Here is a 20218-nt window from a genome sequence, read left to right as displayed (position 1 = left end):
CTGTAGTAGAAAATATTATTTAAAAATGTTTAAACTGGCTGGTGTGGTGGCTCATGCCTATTATCCCAGCACTTTGGGAGGCTGAGGTGGGTGGATCATTTGAGCTCAGGAGTTCAAGACCAGCCTGACCAACATGGTGAAACCCCATCTCTGGTAAAAAATACAAAAATTAGCCAGGCATGGTAGTACGTGCCTGTAATCCCAGCTACTTGGGAGACTGAAGCAGGAGAATTGCTTGAACCTGGGAGGCGGAAGTTGCAGTGAGCCAAGATAGCGCCACTGCACTCCAGCCTGGGCGATGAAGTGAGACTCTGTCTCAAAAAAATAAAATAAAACTTATAAGCTGACTACTGGTTTGAAATAGAAAAGGACATATTATTATAATCTTGCAATTAAATCAGACAGTACAATCAAATCACATGCTTAAAGTCAAAGAAACAAACAAGGCTGGAAAAAAGTGAACAAAGCCTTCAGTAACAATAGCAAACAAAGATAAATTTCTCACCTTGACTACCCATTCCTTAAGAACCAAAGTCGACTTCTTTCTAGTAATCACCAAAAATCTCTCTTGAACTTGGGACATTTACTGTGTGTGCCCATTACTTGCCTGTTTAATACTGTGGGTCCAAAATTATTGTGTTTTTGTTGTTGTTTGTTTGTTTTGAGACAGAGTCTTGCTCTGTCGCCCAGGCTGGAGTGCCGTGGAGTGTGATCATAGCTCACTGCAGCACTGCAGCTTCCAACACCTGGGCTCTAGTGGTCCCCCTGCTTCAGCCCCCCAAATAGCTGGGACTATAGACCCGCACCACCATATCCAGCTAATTTTTTAAATTTTTAGTAGAAGTGAGGTCTTACTGTGTTGCCTAGGCTAGTCCTGAACTCTTGGTCTCAAGTGATCCTCCTGCCTTGGCCTCCCAAAGTGCTGGGATTACAAGTGTGAGCTACCACATCTGGCCCTGGATTACCTTTGTGCACTGAGAGACACCGCCAAAGATTAAACTCTTTTTCTGCTCCCCCAAGAGAAGGTCATGAAAATTAGCTTGGAATTATTGAAGATCACCTCTGTAGGGTAGGTGGGGCACCCTGGAATCAATCATTTAGAAGAAGGGGCATGATCACCCCTTTTATGTCTATAGTGGTAAAAGAAGAGGTAAGCAGAGCCCGGGATGGGAGCTGGGAGGGAAGAGCAGGAAGGGGAAGGGTGCTGCTCTGAGTCCCTGAGAAAGCAGACACAGGAGTCCTTCTGATGCCCTGATGCGCTGGGTTCTGGAGAGGAGAAAGGACTACTCTGGGGACATCATTTTGGTGCCCAGAATAGTTGCCAGTCCGGGAACTCCATCCCTTACTGCACTCGGTGGTAACTTGTCCAGGCCGGCTGTGTCTCTCTGCTGTTGAATCCCAGCCATTTCTAAACTGCAATTCGCCCTCTGTCTCTGAAAAAGCTGCAGCGGCCCTGGGCACTTCTGATCCCTGAGGACGGGTGGGGGAGGGGGTTCCTGGGACACTCCAGGAGGTTTTCAGCTTGGATACTGCATGCCTTTTAAAGATGCATGCCTGCCGGGCGCGGGGGCTCACGCCTGTAATCCCAGCACTTTGGGAGGCCGAGACGGGCGGATCACGAGGTCAGGAGATCGAGACCATCCTGGCTGACACAGTGAAACCCCGTCTCTACTAAAAAATACAAAAAACTAGCTGGGCGAGGTGGCGGGCGCCTGTAGTCCCAGCTACTCGGGAGGCTGAGGCAGGAGAATGGCGTGAACCCGGGAGGCGGAGCTTGCAGGGAGCTGAGATCCGGCCACTGCACTCCAGCCTGGGTGGCAGAGTGAGACTCCGTCTCAAAAAAAAATAAAAAAAATAAAAAAAATAAAAAAAATAAAATAAATAAAGATGCATGCCTTATCACTCTGAGAACAAGCCCTAAATCTTACGTTTTCTTTTGTGACCCACCCCTGCCACTGCCACCGCCCTGCCGCATGTAGGGCTCCTAGCACATGCTCAGTAATCCTGGCTGACTTCCTGGAAGAGTCTCACTTGACCTGCCGGGGCAGTTATTCCCCTGCTCACACATTTCAGCCATGAGCTAAACTCTCTGAAGTTAAGTAATGCTGGAAAAAAAAAACAAAACATCCTTTTAACTCAAGATAAATAGAAATTCTTTTCAAACTGTTATTTCCAAATAAGAAAGCCCTTCCATTTGTGCTGACAGGAAATGGGGTGATTTTTCCATAAATATTAAATCTTTACTGCATGGGAATGCAGTCTGCTGGTGCCCTGTCGCAACACATTTCCTCCTGTTGTGAAAGTAAGAGAAAGTGGCCAGCTTCGGGTGAATCAGATAGATTTTCCTCAAGTCATTCATTCAATCAATGTGCTCTGCCCTACTGGATCAATTCCCAACCTGTTAGCCATGAAGGGGACAAAATATTAGCACCAGGTTTTTCTTCTCCAATAAAATGTTGCAAAACGAACTCATCACAAACCATATGAATGTATGTATGAAATCCAATCATACATTGGATTTCAACTGGAGTCTACTTTTCCAGCACTGGAGAGATTTTACATTCACTAAGCTACACTCTACAATCAAGGCCATGTCCTGTGCAGTGGCAACCTCTTACCACACAAGAGAACAAAAATTAGTCTCCCATAGAGGGAAAGAGCCTAGCATAGAATTTTTTTTTTTTTTTCCTGAGGTGTTTTCTTGCTCTGTTGCCCAGGCTGGAGTGCAATGGCATGATCTCGGCTCACCGCAGCCTCTGCCTCCTGGGTTCAAGCGATCCTCCTGCCTCAGGCTCCTAAGTAGCTGGGATTACAGGCTTGCGCCACCACGCCCAGTTAATTTTTGTATTTTTAGTAGAGATGCGGTTTCGCCATGTTGGCCAGGCTTGTCTCGAACTCCTGACCTCAGGTGATCTCCCATCTCAGCCTCCCAAAGTGCTGAGATTACAGGCATGAGCCACCGTGCCTGGCCAAGCCTAGCATAGAATCTTGCATTAAGACATTTATTGACTTGAATGCCCATTCTTGCATAGATAGCTAGACAGGTAGATGTGTGTATGTGAAATTGAGATATAAATCACATACCATACAATTCACCCCTTTAAAGTATATAGTTCAGTAATTTTTAGTATGCAGTTGATCCTTGAACAGCATGGGTTTGAACCACATGGTTCCCTTTCTTTTAACCAAACGTGGATTGAAAATACAGCATTCAAGGGATGCAAAACCTCTGTACACTGAGGGTTGACTTTTTGTACAAGTGAGTTCCTCAGGACTGACTTTGGGACGTAAGTATGTGCAGATTTACCAGGGGGATGGTGGTCCTGGAACCAATCCCCTGCATATACTGAGGGATGACTATACTCGCTGAGTTGTGTAGCCGTCACCACTAGAATATTTCATTACTCCAAAAAGAAACCCCATATCCATTAGCAGTCACTCTTTATTTCCCCCCTCCCCCAGCCCCTGGCATTCTCTAACTTACTGCCTGTCTCTGTGGATTTGCCTGTTCCACACATTTCATACAAATGGAATTGGACAATATATGGTCTTTTGTGACTGTCTTTTCTTTTCTTTTCTTTTTTTTTTTTTTTTTTTTTGAGACAGGGTCTCACTCTGTCACCCAGGCTAGAGTGCAATGGCATGATCTCGGCTCACTGCAACCTCTGCCTCCCGGGTTCAAGTGATTCTCCTGCCTCAGTTTCCCAAGTAGCTGTGATTACAGGGACCTGCCACCACATCCAGCTAATTTTTGTATTTTTAGTAGAGACGGGTTTCACCAAGCTGGCCAGACTGGTCTCAAACTTCCAACCTCAGGTGATCTGCCCACCTTGGCCTCCCAAAGTGCTGGGATTACAGGCGTGAGCCACCATGCCTGACCCTGACTGTCTTCTTTCACTTAGCATAATGTTTTCAAGGTTCCTCCATGTTGTAGTATGTATCAGAACTTCATTCCTTTCTATGGCTGAATAATATTCCGTTTTCTAGATATACCACCTTTTGCTTAATTCATATTTAAAATGAAGTCATTTCTCCAGTTTATTGTCAAGTGATGGTCTGACAATAGAGAAGGTGACCAGTGTCTCAATATTGACCCTGTTTCACAGGGCCTTCCTGACTGTCCATTGATCTACAGAGTCCGAGACCAGAGCTCCATGAAGAAAATATGCTCTCGAACTCGAGATAGCATTGTCCATCCACAACATTCTCCAAGGGCAGAGCCAGGTGGCCTGGTAGAGGCTACAGATGATTCAAGGGGGTCAGACTATGAGGCACAGAAACAGCAGACTCTATGAGCAAAGTCACTGATTTTCAGTGACATTTCACACTGGTAAAAAGTAAACCAACCAAGCAGTACATGTTTACTGTCCTGAGAATAGGCATAAAGGGGCCACCTGAGGCAGGCCTTTGCCATCCACCAGGAATGGTAAGTTTTGGTCCTTCAGCAAGTTATATCAAGAGGCAAACTGTTTTCTGTAATGATTATTTTCAGGTAGATGATAAAGTTCATGCTCTCTCTTGCTCTCCCCCTCTCTCTCTGTCTCTTTGTATATGTGTACGTCCCTATCTTCTAAATTGAAAGAGACCTATTTTCCTTATTTTTTTATTTTATTGATACATAATATCTTACATATTTATGGGGTTCATATGAGTACTTTTTTTACATGTGTATAATATATAATGCTCAAGTCAGGGTATCTGGAATATTATCATCTTCAGTATTTATCATCTCTATGTCTCCCAGCTACTTTGAAATATACAATATATTGCTGGTTAACTGCAGTCACCCTAGTCTGCTACTGAACATTGAACTTCTTTCTTCTAACTGCATGTTTGTATCCATTCACCAACCTAAGAGATCTATTTTCTAATCATGGTTCTGTCACACCAATTAGCTCCAGAGTCTCGGGCACTCAGTAGCCTCATCTATAAATGAAAGTGACTGGTAACTAACTGCCCTGACCAGCTTGCAGGCCTGTCATGAGAATTAACTGTTTATGAGATCACTTGCAGATGTTAAAAATATTATACAAAGTCAGGATACAGTGGTGGCTCACTGTCCACTGGGACGTAGACCATCTCAACCAATATACTCAGATAACTTGATTTTTTTTTCCCCTTCCATGATCCTCAAAAATATTCGGGTCTACAATTAATTAACTGGATCAAAGCAGAAATTCCTCTGAGCACAGTGAGAATGAGAAGAATGCAATTACCCTTCAGCATGGACACAGGTTATTATTTGTTCCTTGCATGTGTATGATAGACACAGAACAAGAAAAGGGGAATCGGCATTTCAACTTCTCTTTTGCAAATTACATCTCTGATGGTGACAGAAAGATTAGATGTCATGCAAGCATCCTAGGATAACCTATGTTTTGCTCACTAGAGAACAGCTTAGCCCAGAACAAGACCTACTCACTGCTTATGATTACTGTGACATAACATACTTAAAATACCTATGCCAAAAAGAAGGAAGGGGACAAGGGCCTCAATTTATAATGTGAATTCGCCTCAGAAACATCATAAACATTTGTCCCTCAGCTTTGTGAAAAAGCAGTTTTTTAAATCAGTCCAAGAGCAAAACAAAACAGAGCCACCAGTTTTTAATTCCGCTGAGAGTCAAGGAAAAGGATTGGGCCGAATCCCACTGTGATTCCATTTCCTTCACTCCAGGAGTTCAGCAGGAGGGGTCTAAAAGCGAGTCTAAATCCTGTCCTGCCGTCCACCAGTTCCAAGTTAACAGATAAGGACAGGGCAGGGTTGCCTCATTGGGCTGACTCGACAGGCATTCCAGGGCCTAGAGGACTTCCCTCGGCTCCATCTGAGGCTCTCTTTCTTATGTGGCGGGTGTACAGGCTGTCACAGACACCACTGCACTTTCCCAGAGAGCACAGGCGACACAGTAAATACCATGTGACACAAGGACAGGTGCCACCAGCCCGCCCGGAAAGACCAGATGAGCCCAGGCCCATTGATTTCTGGGTGCAGTGATGTGAGGAAAGGGAAATTGTGGGCCTCAGAGCCCCGCCCTCTCCCTCTGTGGTCAGAATGCACGTAAGACAACTTGCCTTTCAGGGAAGAGAACAAAAGAATACTCCCGTGCAGCCTGGCAGGTGCCTGCTCAGGGAAGTACCACTCTGCAGTGTGGGACGAGGGCTGAGCGCCTTTGTCCTGAGTGAACCAGTGCAGTGCTCCGTGCACACAGGCAGCCCCTGGGGGCATAGGAATTGCACAAGACAGCTTGAGAGGCCAAGAGAAAGTCAAGCCCACCCTTTGTTAGTCTGTTGGTAAAACAGCCCAAGACTAGGGGAAGAAAATGTGGGATAAACCCTTTTCCTTTACCTTCCAGACTTCTGTTTTCAGTTTGACATTTGCTTTTTTTCCCAAACACTTGTCAAGAATAAATTCAACCTCTACCTAATCCAAAGAGGTATGGGGCGGGGCACAGTGACTCACGCCTGTAATTCCAGCACTTTGGGAGGCCAAGGCGGGCAGATCACCTGAGGTCAGGAGTTCAAGAGCAGCCTGGCCAACGTGGCAAAACCCCATCTCTACTAAAAACACAAAAATTAACTGGGCATGGTGGCGTGTGCCTGTAATACCAGCTATTTAGGAGGCTGAGACAGGAGAATCGCTCGAACCCAGGAGGTGAGGGTTGCAGTGAGCTGAGATTACACCACTGCACTCCAGCCTGGGCAACAGAGCAAGACTCTGTCTCAAACAACAACAACAACAACAACAACAACAACAACAACGAGGTATGGGAAGTATTATGTAAGAGTGTGGTGTTCCAGAGAAGATTCCACATCTTAAGAAAGCACCATCAAAAACAATCTACTTTTAGCTATGTGCCTAGAGATGGTTATACCTTTGTAAAGAGAGACCAAGAAACTTAGTTGCTGTCTTACTTAAATTTAGGGTTGGAGATATGAGACTAACCCCCTTATGAATTTTGGAGTCCTTACTTGATTGCACCCACCATGAGCTGCCTTCATTTTGAAACTAGCTGTTGCTGTTGATAATAACAACCATTTTGTTGCTGTTTCTTGTCTTTATGAGGTTAGCAGGTAACCACCTGTACCCTGGAAAGGATGTCTGCTGGAGTGAGAGCTCTCCTAGGGCTATCTACCAAAGATGGGAAGAAATGCATTCCAAAGAGATGCCCCACTTTCCCATGACATTAGTGACCTAAGTCTGAAGTCTCTTGCAGCTTCCTCTTACCATTAGGCGGTTAGGCAGAAAGGAGGTGCGGGCAGGGGAAGGGGGAGGAGGAGGGGAGAAGGAAGGGGGAGGAAGGCTGCCTCAGAGAAGTTCGGAAAAAAGATGGCGAGAGCAAACTCGAGTATCTCACACTAATTTGCCCCTATACTTCTTAATTAGGAGGCAGGTTGTAAATATCTTCAGCACTCTCCTAAATTTATAAGTTAATCAGCAGAAGCATTTGAAGATGTACCATTTATAGCAAGATCTCCCTAAAAAGAGAATCTTGCTGTCGAAAACAAAACTGAAAGCAAGAGATGAGAAATCAAGCTACAATTTGAGTGTAGGCTCTATGCTGAGTGCTACGTGCTGGTTTCCAGAAAAAAATAACCATTGGCTCTCTCTGATCCCTTACAGCCAAGACATGAGAATTCTAGAACTCAGATCTTTAGAGCTGAAGTGACTCCAGGAGGTCTAGCAGCCCAAGTCTTGGAATTACATGCATATTTTCAATTCTTGCACTTAAAGAAAAGAAAACTGAGGCTCAAAGAAGTGGCAATTCTTGCCCAAGGACCCCCAGCTGGTGAGTACAGATTCAGATTGGCTGCCACCCAGAGCCTTTTCACTGACCTGCTGGTGCTCAGGCTCACCTCCCCACCCCTTCAAGCTGATGTAATTTTCCGGGCACACAAGGATTAAGGAATGACAGAGACAGAGAACTCGAGGGCTGTTAGGAGGTTACATGCCAGTCCCTTTACCTGGGAAATGAAGACAGCCCCAAGAGGCTGAACAACCTGCCCCAAGTCACTCAGGAATGAGTGACACAGCCAGACCTGGAGCATCTCTTCTCTATCATTGTCCAGTGACCTTTCTCTTTCTCAAAGGTCCCTCAGGTGTCTGATGGCATCTCTGGTGACACCACACTAGAGAGGCCTTTGGGTCCTCTTAGAACTCAGTGAGTGTTAAATTAAAACCACACAGGGTCTGCAGGCCTCGCTGGGATGATATTTGTGTGATTTCCCAGGCTTACTCGAGCGGGTTGAATGGTGACCTGATTGTCACCAAAAGAGACTCCCTATCAAATCCATGGAACCTGTGAACGCTTATTTGGGAGAAGGGTCTTTGTAGATGTAACTAAGTGAAGGATCTTGAGATGGGGAGGTCATCTTGGATTATCTGGGTGGGCCCTGAATCCAACGAGAAGTGACTTTACAGGAAAGAGGCAGAGGGAACTGTAACAGAGAAAAGGAGACAACACGGAATAGGCGGCCATGTGAAGACAAAGCCAGAGACTGGGAGGCTGCCACGAGCTAAGGAACATGCAGAGCCATCAGAAACTCGGAGAGGCGAGGAAAGGCCCTTCCCCAGAGCCTTCAGAGACAGCATGGCCCTGCCGCACCTTGCTTGCAGACGTCTCACCTCAAGAACCGAGAAAACTCAGTTTAAGAACTAACCTCAAGAACCTCAAGAGCTGTGTAAGCTTGTTGTTTTAAGCCACTGCTGCTGCAGCTGACACAGAAAACTAATACATTTGTAAAGGGATAAAATAAATTTATCTGTGGATAAAATAAATATAAAAAACCACAAAAACCCAAGGTTCACAGTATTTACAAAATGTACCATTTATAGCAAGATGTACCACCATCATAAAATTTCCCCACCACCAAGACCCAAGCATGAGAGGCCAAGGGAGGAGTGTGTGGAGGCCGCCCTGCTTTGTGTTGGTAACCAAGCCAAACTGACTCACAAGCTGTCACACGTCAGCGTGATAACCCTGCAGGACATTTTTCTAGCTCACACGCCCATCTGAGGACTACATCTGCTGGATGGATTCTGAATCTGAGGCTGAACATGGTGCAAACTACTCCCAGACGTCTCGACTCTGAAAGCCCCAAATGGAAAGTCTCCAAGTCTTAAGCCTCACAAAACGGCCTTCACAGAAACCTGAAGCCAATTTGAGAAGAGGCCTCTGCAGCCACAGGGAAAGCCAAATGACTCAGGTCTTGAAGGAGAAAACAGAGTGAGCAGATGTTTCTTCCAAACGGCATGTTCTTGGATCTAGCTTTATTTTAGATTTTCTTCCCCACAGCTGTCGAGCTAAATCTGAAGGGTATCAACGCGCGCGTGCGCGTACACACACACACACACACACACACACACACTCAGACACACACACACAGAGCCCTTTTCCCTCCCCAACATGTTTTGGGGGAACACAGCTCCACATGTGGACTAAGAAGACTGCAAACATGGCTGTCACAAATGTGGGGATCGCGTTCAGTGTTTTCTTGCCTCTCTTTGTACAGCTGGACATCTGGGAAATCATTCTGATGTTCCATTGTTTTTTTTTTTTCCTTTTTTTTTTTTTTTTTTTTTTTTTTTATGAGGGCTAGGCTTGGTTGCTCATGCCTATAATCTCAGCACTTTGGGAGGCTGAGGCGAGAGGACTGCCTGAGACCAGGAGTTAGAGAGCAGTCTGGACAATAGAATGAGACTCCCATGCTTTACAAAAAATAACAAAATTAGGTGGGTGTGATGGCATGCACCTGTAGTCCCAGCTACTCAGGGAGCTGTGGCAGGAGGATAGCTTGAGCAGGAGTTCAAAGTTGCAGTGAGGTATGATTGTACCACTGCACTCCAGCCTGGGCAACAGAGCAAAACCCTGTCTCTTAAAAAAAATAAAAAAAGAAAAGAAAAGAAGATGATGACAACAAAGAAGGAAGAAGGAAGAAAGAAGAAAGAAGTTAGAAGGAAGAACGGAGGAAGGAGGAGGGAGAAGTGAGAAGGGAGGAGGAGGGAAGAGGAGGGAGGAGAAGGAGAAGGAGGAAGGAGGAAGGAGGAAGAAGAAGAAGAAAAAGAAGAAAGAAGAAGAAGAAAGGAGGAGGAGGAGGAGAAGGAAATTTCCAAGTTGCTCCCAACTCAACAGGTTTATTTCAGTCCTCCACAAGAGATCAAACTCAGGAATGACATCATGGGAAATGGTGTCAGGCCCCAGTCAGGGCACTTCTGAGAAGAGCTCTCTCGGGAGGGATGAGGGATAGACTCAGGGCCAGGAGGGGAGGCACCAACCACTGCATCATGCTCTGAGCACTGTGATGGGACTGCTCGGACTCCAAGCTCCCCTTCAGGTGGGTCCCATCCATCTTCTCCAACAGCCTTCCTGGGGATATGCTTCTTTCTCCCTAGTCGAGACACTAGTTTTGAAGTGCCCTTGGGTCAATAAAGCTTTATTGGAAAGGCTACGAGAGAACTCTTTCCACCCTTCCTGTGTGTGCAGAGGGTGGGGGCCCATTTCTCAGGCTCCACTCCAGCCAGCGCCACCATCGTTTTGTGCCCAGAGTTCTGTAGTAGCCTCCTAGCTGTTCTGTCTCCACCTCAACTCCCTTCCCAGTCATTTAAAAAAAAATCTGAGCTGAAATGCACGTACCATAAAATTAACCATTTTAAAGTGAACAATTCAGTGGCACTTAGTACATTCATTCACAATGCTATGCAACCACCTCCTCTATCTAATTCCAAAATATTTTTATCACCCCAAAAGGAAATCCTGTATCCGTAAAGCAGTAATTTCCTATTTCCCCTTCCCCCAGCCCTTGGCAACTACCAATCTGCTTTCTATCTGTATGGATTTACCTATTCTAGATATTTTATGTAAACCACATCATATAATATGTGGCCTTTTGTGGCTGGTTTCTTTGACTTAGTGTGTTCTAAAGGCTCATCCTGTGGTAGGCAGCACTGCTGCAAGGCTGGATGATATTCCACTAGACGGATACACCACGTGTTGTTATCCATTCACCTGCTGATGGACTTTGGGTTGTTTCTACCTTTCGGCTGATGTGAATAGTGCTGCTGTGAACATGTGTGTACATAGATTTGAGAACTCTCATATGTTCTTTACACAACAACCTGGTCTAATCACATGACACTCCAGCTACAAGCAGTTCAATGGCTTCCCACCGCTTTTAGGGTAACACCCAAACTCCAGAATGTCACTCTTGGGACCCTGCCCACTTCTCCAGCATCATCTGTCACATCCGTGCTCCTGCCCAGCTGACGTTTCTTATGTATGCTGTGCTTTTCCTCACCTCTGCGCCCCTGCAGGTGTTGCTCCCTCTTCCCAGAACCCTCTTCCTCGGGCTAAGAGGCAACTGCATTTGACCACAATCACACCCTTCTCTCCCAAGTGCAATCAGCTGCCCAGGTCCCAGCACACAGCCAATGCTGGCCCCTGTGTGCTTTGTGGAAAGGGCTTACAGTGGGATTTAGGGGGCCACGCTGGACCTTTGCTGTGAAACCCACGGAAGAGACAGTGCAGCCCAGAAACACCCTGGTGGGGGTGCCTTGGATCTGTGTCTGGGTCTCTGAAACGTGCCCTGCTGGGAAGGTGGAACATGGCTCTGCGGATTCAGCAGCCTGGTGCCTGACTAAGCACGGGGACAAGCTGCAGGACCTGTAGTCATCCCCCTAGTTGTGAGGCTTCCTGATCCACCTCTGCTTGGGTCATACTCTCCACCCTGGCAGGTGGGCCACGGGTGAGGCAGTCTTACTTTCTCCTTGGACCTGGCTGACACCCCACAGGCCTGGGAGAAGTAGGGTAGCGACTCCTTCTGAACTCTGGCCCCAGAATTCTGTGTCTCACCCCAGAGGAACTGGCTCAGCCCAGAGGCAGAAGCCTGTGTGGCACCTGCTGAGAAAGCAGGAAGAAAGCTCCCCAGCTGGAGGCGGTGGCACCTGAACTTGACAGGCTTCAGCTCAGCCCCGGCTACAGGGTGCTCTGGGTCACACAGGATGTGGTTTTTGAAGGCTGGGGAAGCCAATGCCTCTACCTTTCCCCCACCCTTCCTTTCTTAGCTTCCATTCTGAGCCTCTGCTCCCTGAATCTGCACACGCCCAGAAATGCACGCATACACATATGCACACACGCACACACGGATGTATACACACGATTTCGCATCCTCTTCATTTACTCTTGTCTAACTTCTAAAAATGAAAATGGTCTAATATAGCCTCTCCTACATAACTCCCACCAGAACCTTTATCATTCTTTTTTTTTTTCCTTTGCAAATTCTCCATCATTCTAATTTCCACATGAGCCTTTGAGGAGAGTGCAGCACCGTAATTCCCAAAGACAGTCACCTGCAACTATTTTCTTTCTCCACAGGTAAAAAAAAAAATGGAGGAAGCGGGAAAGGGTCCCCGTCTTGTGTGTTTCTGAGGGCCGCTGAGGAAGATGGCGGTCGCTGTGAGGGAGCCGGTCTGCCACTTACCTCCAGAACTTTCCCTGTGATAAACTGGTGACATGCCTCACATTTCACCCCAAAGAGTCCCTGGTAGTCCTTTTCACAGTACGGGGCACCATCCCTGCAAGACAAAAGCGTGTTCAGCTCCTGAGGAGGTGGCCAGGGGCTGGAGAAGACACCAAAACCACATTTCTCCAAGGTCTTTCCACAGAAGGGCAGGACGTATTTTCTCCCACCCAGTGTTCACATGCCTGGTAATCCAGTCAGACCTGGCCAGACATGATCAAAACCACAAGCGAAATGATCCAGAGAGCGCTTTGTGGCTCTCGGTGCCACACAGGCGAAACGGCCATGTCGTCATATGATCACCCTTGTTGATTTTGTACTGTCTCAGAGCTAACGAGCAGAAAGCCTGGCAGCATTCTCTCTCCACAGGCCCCCTGGGCGTGGAGGAGCACTGAGCCCACTGGGGCCACATAACAATATTTAATAAACCAGAGAAAGAATGGGATTAATGAACCTGAAGAAGATACTGGCAAATCAATAGGCAATATCACACCTGAAGGCAAAACACTAGAGACAATTTCATTAAAACCACAATAAAGACAAAGCTATAAAATATTGTTAATGTATATAATACGTATATTTAATAATATGACACTGAGGCCAGGCACGGTGGCTTATGCCTGTAGTCCCAGTACTTTGGGAGGCCAAGGTGGGTGGATCAGCTGAGGTCAGGAGTTTGAGACCAGTCTGGCCAACACGGGAAGCCCTGTTTCTACTAAAGAAAATACAAAAATTAGCCAGGTGTGGTGGCGCACAGCTGTAAATCCCAGCTACTCAGGAGGCTGAGGCAGGAGAATTACTTGAACCCAGGAGGGGGAGGTTGCAGTGAGCCAAGATCACGCCATTGCAATCCAGCCTGGGTGACAGCATGAGACCCAATCTCCAAAAAAAAAAGAAAAAGAAAAAGAGAAAAAGAACACTGAGCCCATCAGATGTGGGCTCAGCGTTCATCCCCCCACCACAAGGGGCCCACATGCCAGACTACAGCCTCTGAACAGCCTCCAGACACCACCTCCTCAGCTCTCAGGAGGCCTCCGGGGCCCATGGCTGCCTCCTCCAGCTCAGGCAACCTCCTCCATTTACCTTGGAGCACAGGAAAAGTATTATATCCTGTGTGTGATTGCATGGTAAAGCTATAGAGTGCCACTCTAGACTGTCAATTACCCACCACTGCACAGTTTGCAATGTTCCGTTAGAAGCCAGGTACCTGTCTTCTTACTTTGTCCATCATGGTCACCTGAAGAGCTTCTTGCCTTTTCTTTTTTCTTTTTTTTTTTTAGACAGAGTCTGGCTCTGTCGCCAGGCTGGAGTGCAGTGGCGCGATCTCAGCTCACTGTAACCTCCGCTTCCCGGGTTCAAGCAATTCTCCTGTCTCAGCCTCCCAAGTAGCTGAGGTTGTAGGTGCCCAATACCACACCTGGCTCCTTTTTTGTATTTTTAGTAGAGACGGGTTTCACCATATTGGCCAGGCTGGTCTCGAACTCTCAACCTCAGGTGATCCACCCACCTCGGACTCCCAAAGGGCTGGGATTACAGGCATGAGCCACCGCACCCGGCCTTCTTGCCCTTTCAATGCAGGTGTTTCAGCTTTACCCTGGGTCTGTAGAATCAGATTTCTAGTGGGTGGGGCCAAAGCAACCTTTTGTTTGTTTCATTATATTTTTAAACTACATTCATTAATATTTTTGAATAGGTGATTTCATGTGGTTGGGGAAATGAATGAATGAATGAATGAATGTATTTGTTTATTTTTTGAGACAGGGTCTCACTCAGTTGCCCTGACTGGGGTGCAGTGGTGCGATAATAGCTCACTGCAGCCTTGATCTCCTGGGCTCAAGCAATCTTCCCACCTCAGACTCCCAAGTAGCTGGGACTACAGGCATGTGCCACCATGCCTGGCTTATTTATTTATTTATTTATTTAGTTAGTTATATTAGTAGAGATGAGGTCTCGCTATGTTGCTCAGCCTGGTCTCGAACTCCTGAGCTCAAGTGATCCTCCCACCTTGACGTCTCAAGTGTTGAGATTACAAGTGTGAGCCACTGCGCCCAGCAGAAAAGTTTTTTTTGAGGCATAAAAAGGTATACAGTGGAAAATTTCCCCTCATTGCCAGGCTACATTTGTTTTTTTAAAAAACCCTCACTTCCTTAACTGTAGCTATTATCCACTGTTATTGAACATGAGCCCATTTCCTGGCAGGCTGTTTTGTGCACAGTCCTAAAGGGCTGACAACTTAGGCTTTGCGTGTTTTTGGGGGGCGTCTATAAATGTACTCCAGCCCTGGAGGGAGGACAAAGGCTTACTAGTTCCTCATAGGAGAATGAATAGCAACAGGGAAATTATTAAATGCTTAATTGGTGATGACATATAGTATAACACTGTCATTGTTAAATCCGGCAATGATTAACATTTCATTAGGTTTATAGTAGCCAAAGCAGAAGAATACAATTATTTTCAAAAGTTTTATAGCAACAAGTTCATTCTGACGGCAGGATGTGAACAATTTCAGCACCTTTGACAGCATGGGGCCCCTGAGACCAGGACCTGCAGAAGAACCACAACGCCTGGTGCCCACTGAAAGGAACGCGTGCCCGCACCCAGCCTTACTTGCTGATGTACTCCCCGGTGAGGACCTTCCCGCAGGACTTGCATTTAAAGCACCCCAAGTGCCACTGCTTATCCAGCGCCAGCAGTGCCTGCCCATTCTTGATATCTCTTCCACAGCCGGCACAATCTGAAAAAGAGCAGCCGCCAGTGGTTACTACACATTTCCTTTGCTAAATCCAAGCAGGCAGCCCAATTTCAACCCCACTGTGTGCCCATCATGCACTCAATCAATATTTACTCAAGCACCACCTCAGGTCAGTTTCTTTCCCTGCACAAAATCTTTCTCGGTGAAGTCTCGCAGGCTGTGTCCTCGGAAGGACACAGCATGGAAGCTTGACGAACGTCCATGGATCTAAGAGGATGGGTGTCCTTCACCCATCTGCTTACTTGGGGTTTTTTAATGCACCATCTGAGCTACAGATCACACAGAGAATATTTAATTATAGTGTCTTGGCTGTGATTTTAAGAAAGTACTCATAGGCATTTATTAATTGAAGCACTGTGAACAACTCAGCACTTTATGCTGATGCCTTGCCTAACACTATATACGTGATTACTCCTGGAAGGCTGCCCGTAAATCTCATTTTTGTAAATGGGACCCTACTTCCTTATCAACCCAAACTAGCCTTTCAAAGATTTGTGATCATCAGTTAAATGGCTCTTAATTCCTTAGCTTTCAATTCTCCTTGGCAGGCTCCTGGAAGGATAATAAAGGAGAAATTATTTCTTCATAGTAAAGAGTGTGGGCCTGGAATAAGACATCCCAGTCCTGAACCCCAGCTAACTCCTTGTTGGCTAGCTATGTGATCAAGGCAAGTTACATCCTTTTGAAGCCTGGGTTTCTTCTTAGGGAAGTGGGAATGTTGTCAGCACCTGGTCTCAGGCCTCTGATGAGGATTCAGGGCATTTAATAGATTTAGCAGTAGATGGCACATTGGAAGTGACCAGAAACATTTGCTATTATTACAATTGCCATAATTAATCTGATTATTGACTGCTTCATTCTGTTAGGGAAGTTGGGTATTTAAAAGAACCCAGAAGACTATAAAGTGGTGCAAACTTTCTGGAAAGCAACTTCAACATCTACAGACATTTTCCAAATCAATGTACCTGAGAGAATGAAAGCAAGCATGTGTCAGGTTGGCCACGGTGCTCCCAACTGATCATACGGAACACACACAGAATAAAGCCATGCCCTGGCAAGGCCACTTAGTGGCCAGGTTTGGACCAAGACAGAGACGAGGCCACTTGGTAACCTAAAGTGATGAAACAGCCCCCTCTTCTGACCACATCCATGGCTGCCACTGCTTTCCTAATGATCCTTCTAGCCCAACTTTAATTATCTGACCATCCAGAAAAACCTAAGAGACCCAATCACTGACCTGGCCCTGCTTCCTGACAATGCTTAACCTAGAACTGCTTCTGCTCCTTTGAATCTTCTTTAAAATTACCTAGCACATGGGCTGGGTGCGGTGTCACAAGCCTACAGTCCCAGAACTTTGGGAGGCCGAGGTGGATGGATCACCTGAGGTCAGGAGTTCAAGATCAGCCTGACGTAACATGGTGAAACCTCGTCTCTACTAAATACAAAAAATTAGCCGGGCGTGGTGGCAGACGCCTGTAATCCCAGCTACTCAGGAGGCTGAGGCAGAATTGCTTGAACCTGGGAGGCAGAGGTTGCAGTGAGCTGAGATCATGCTGTTGCACTCCAGGCTGGGCAACAAGAACGAAGCTCCATTTCAATAAATAAAGAAATAAAATAAAATAAAATAAAATAACCCAGCACAAGCCCAAATGCTGTGAAAACTCCTCCAAACTGCACCCAGAGTGGGCTCACGATTCCTCTGGCTTCCCCTGCAGCTAGTTAAATAAACCTGACCCGCTTTTTTATTTTTTTTTGATGACATGTATTTTTGGTGATCTTGATCAGTGGGTGTTCATGTAACCTTGAGATCCAGTAATTATTTTAGGTCTAAGATTTTATTCTACAAATATATTTGCAAAAGCATGTATGTGCACGCATATATTCCCTACAGCATTTCCCTAACGACAAAAACTGGGAATAGGCGATATGGACATCAGCGAAGGGCCAGTTAAATAAATTATAGTATAGTCGATAATGGAATACTATATGCTGCTCAAAAGAACGAGGCAGATTTGTGCTCTGGCATGGAAAGATGTTCAAAATAGATCAAGTGAAAAAAGCAGGCCATAGAACAGTAAGCATAGCATAAGCCCATTCATAAAAAAGTAGTAAAGAAAATGGTGTGTGTGTCCTAGTCCCAGAATAGAACATTTCTGGGGGAAAACATTAAAAATTCTGAAGAAACTTCCCTCTCTGGAGGAGGACTTTACTGTTTAACTTCACATCCTCTGTGTTGTTTGAATTTTTAAACCATGGTAATGTAAAAAATTTGACTATTTATAACATTTAAAAATACAAGTTCTGAATACTGCAAATTAGAATTTCTTAATGTATAGCTCATTATCTAATACACATATGAGTACATATTAGAAGGTCATGCACAAATGAGTGTATGTTAGATGGTCACAAAAGATTAAGCATTTTTAAAAGCTGGGGTTTATAATAATTCCAACACCTGACCAAAATTTTTATAAAAAGAATTTCACATCTGGTAGTTTACTATAAAGATAAAAATGGAAGGCCATGATATTTGTTTAAAAATATAATTTTTAAAGTTTAGGAGCACAGTATGGATATAAGAAAATTGATAGTTTTTTTAAAAAAGACTATTTTTAGAGCAGGTGTAGGTTCACAGCAAAATTGAGCAGAAGGTACAGAGATTTCCGATACAACCCCAGTCCCTACCCGCGACAGCCTCCCCGGTTAGCAACATCCCCCACCAGAGTGGAACCGTTGTTACAATTAATGAACCGACATTGACACATCATGATAGCCCAGAGTCCACAGTTTACATTAGGGTTCAGTCTTGATGTTGGACATTCTGAGTTTGGACAAAGATATAATGGCATGTACCCGCTATTACAGTATCATACACAGTAGTGTCACTACCCTAAAAACTCTCTGTACCCCGCCTTTTCATCCCTCCCTCCTCCTAACTCCTGAAAACCACTGATCATTTCACCGTCTACATAGTTTTGCCTTTTACAGGATGAAATGGACAGTTTTTTAATTCAAGTCTAACTGAAATTTTTCTTTATTCTTCTAATTACATAATTCCCACTAGGTGGCAGCAAAGATTTAAATAATAAGGAAGCTGCTGTTCAATAGAATTTTTGAAGGCGAAAATCAACTTTCAGAGATGGCTTTTCATTTTTACAAATGACATTGGATGGGCACAAGGAGGTTGACAGAGTTGTTTGCAGTCTCCCTGCTGCACCACCAGTGAGGTTCAGGGAGGTGGATGGTGTGGGGAAGGTAGGGTGGCATGGGCTTTGGTGTCAGGAAGACTTGAGCAAGTTACTCTCTCCAAACCCTCATTTCTTCATCTGTAAAATGCTGACAACAGCCATTGCCTAGGCTGCCATAAGGAAGAAAAGAGATCATGCACTGTAAAGTGTTTTGCATAATACAATGCTTGGTACATATGAGCCTCTCAATAGACTCCCGTTTTCCTTGGTTGGGGGCAGAGTTAGGTCTTGGGCTCTTTACAAGCACCTCAGTGACCAGATATCCCAGAGCTGTGAACGAAGCAAACACACAACTTGAAAATAAAAACCATTGTTAGGGGATAGAAAGTCTTGAGGGCTTGGCCTGCAGCCAATCAGAGGCTGAAGCGGAGTTACACCCTATACAAATGAAGGATTGGCCCACAGCCAATCAGAGGCTGAAGCGGAGTTACACCCTATACAAATGAAGGATTGGCCCACAGCCAATCAGAAGCTGAAGGGGAGTTACACCCCATACGAATGAAGGATTGGCCCACAGCCAATCAGAGGCTGAAGTGGAAGCTTGACCTGCAACTAATCAGAGGCTGAAGTGAAGGACTGGCCCATGACCAATCAGAGACTGAAGTTTTCCTTTTGGTTTAATTCTAAGAAGTCAGCCGCGGGTTCACCTTAGGCTCCCAGTCTCTAGACTCAGTTTTCCTGCCTCGCCACTATGATCATTCTGCACTGAGGGCTTTCTAGAATCAGGTACCATGTGAGGGCTTTGTAAACTTGGTACCATTTAGTCTTCACAATAATTCTAGTTAAAGTGCCTTACAGACCGGAAGCCCTCTGACTTCACAGGTGATGTCTATGCCACTCAGATCTTCTGTGCCCTGCATGGTGCCTCATGGGGGACAGCCACACTACATGTTTCATGGAAAAATATTCACTGAATGCTTAAAGCCAGCCAGCTGGTAAGGTTGGGCTGGAAGTAAAGGCTAGGGTTAAGCCTCCTTCCTGCCAAACCTTAAGATACAAATGAAGCAAATGAACAAAGAGCATCACCTAGATAAGAGAATACCAGCCCACGTCAGAATCCTGACCCGAAGTATTCTGGTGGATTTCACAGAGCCTATCCACTCCTGTCTGGACAAAGCCATGATCTTCACTTCAGCCTGACATTGTGCTGGAGAGAGTGGAAAAGATGCAGAGACAAAAGGTTCGTGCTAGATTGCTCACTCCTTCCACGCTCACTCCAACTAAGCTCTTTCATAAAGAACAAAATGTCCTACTCTCCATCTTCATGTTTTTCAGCTGTTGAGAAAATTGTTTCCACATCACTGAAGCAGCTGCCGATAAATATAGAAAGCTGGTGATTGGCACTGGAATTATTGCCAACGTCAGAAATAGGTGAATATGCAGTGGCATCGAGGAAATAAAACCCATGAGCAACTCTCCAGTGTCCTACTCAGGAAAAATAATGACCTAATGTGGAAAAAAAAAAAAAAAAGAGAGAGAGAGAGAGAGAGAAAGCCTGACCTTAAAGATTTGACCCTGAGCCCTTCACCCTTGGCATCAAAAGCCAGAAAAAAGCAGGTATTTGGCTACTCACATCCAGGTTAAATTAACATCCATCTATATAGCCGCTTCCAAATTGGTATCATGTTGTTCAAAGGCAATTAATATCCTTGACAATAGGGATCTTGCCTGTCACTCTTAATATATTTATTTGTTTGTTTATTTAT

Source organism: Papio anubis, chromosome 11, assembly GCF_008728515.1.
Source record: "Papio anubis isolate 15944 chromosome 11, Panubis1.0, whole genome shotgun sequence".
NCBI lineage: Eukaryota > Metazoa > Chordata > Mammalia > Primates > Cercopithecidae > Papio > Papio anubis.
This window is presented reverse-complemented; position numbering follows the sequence as displayed.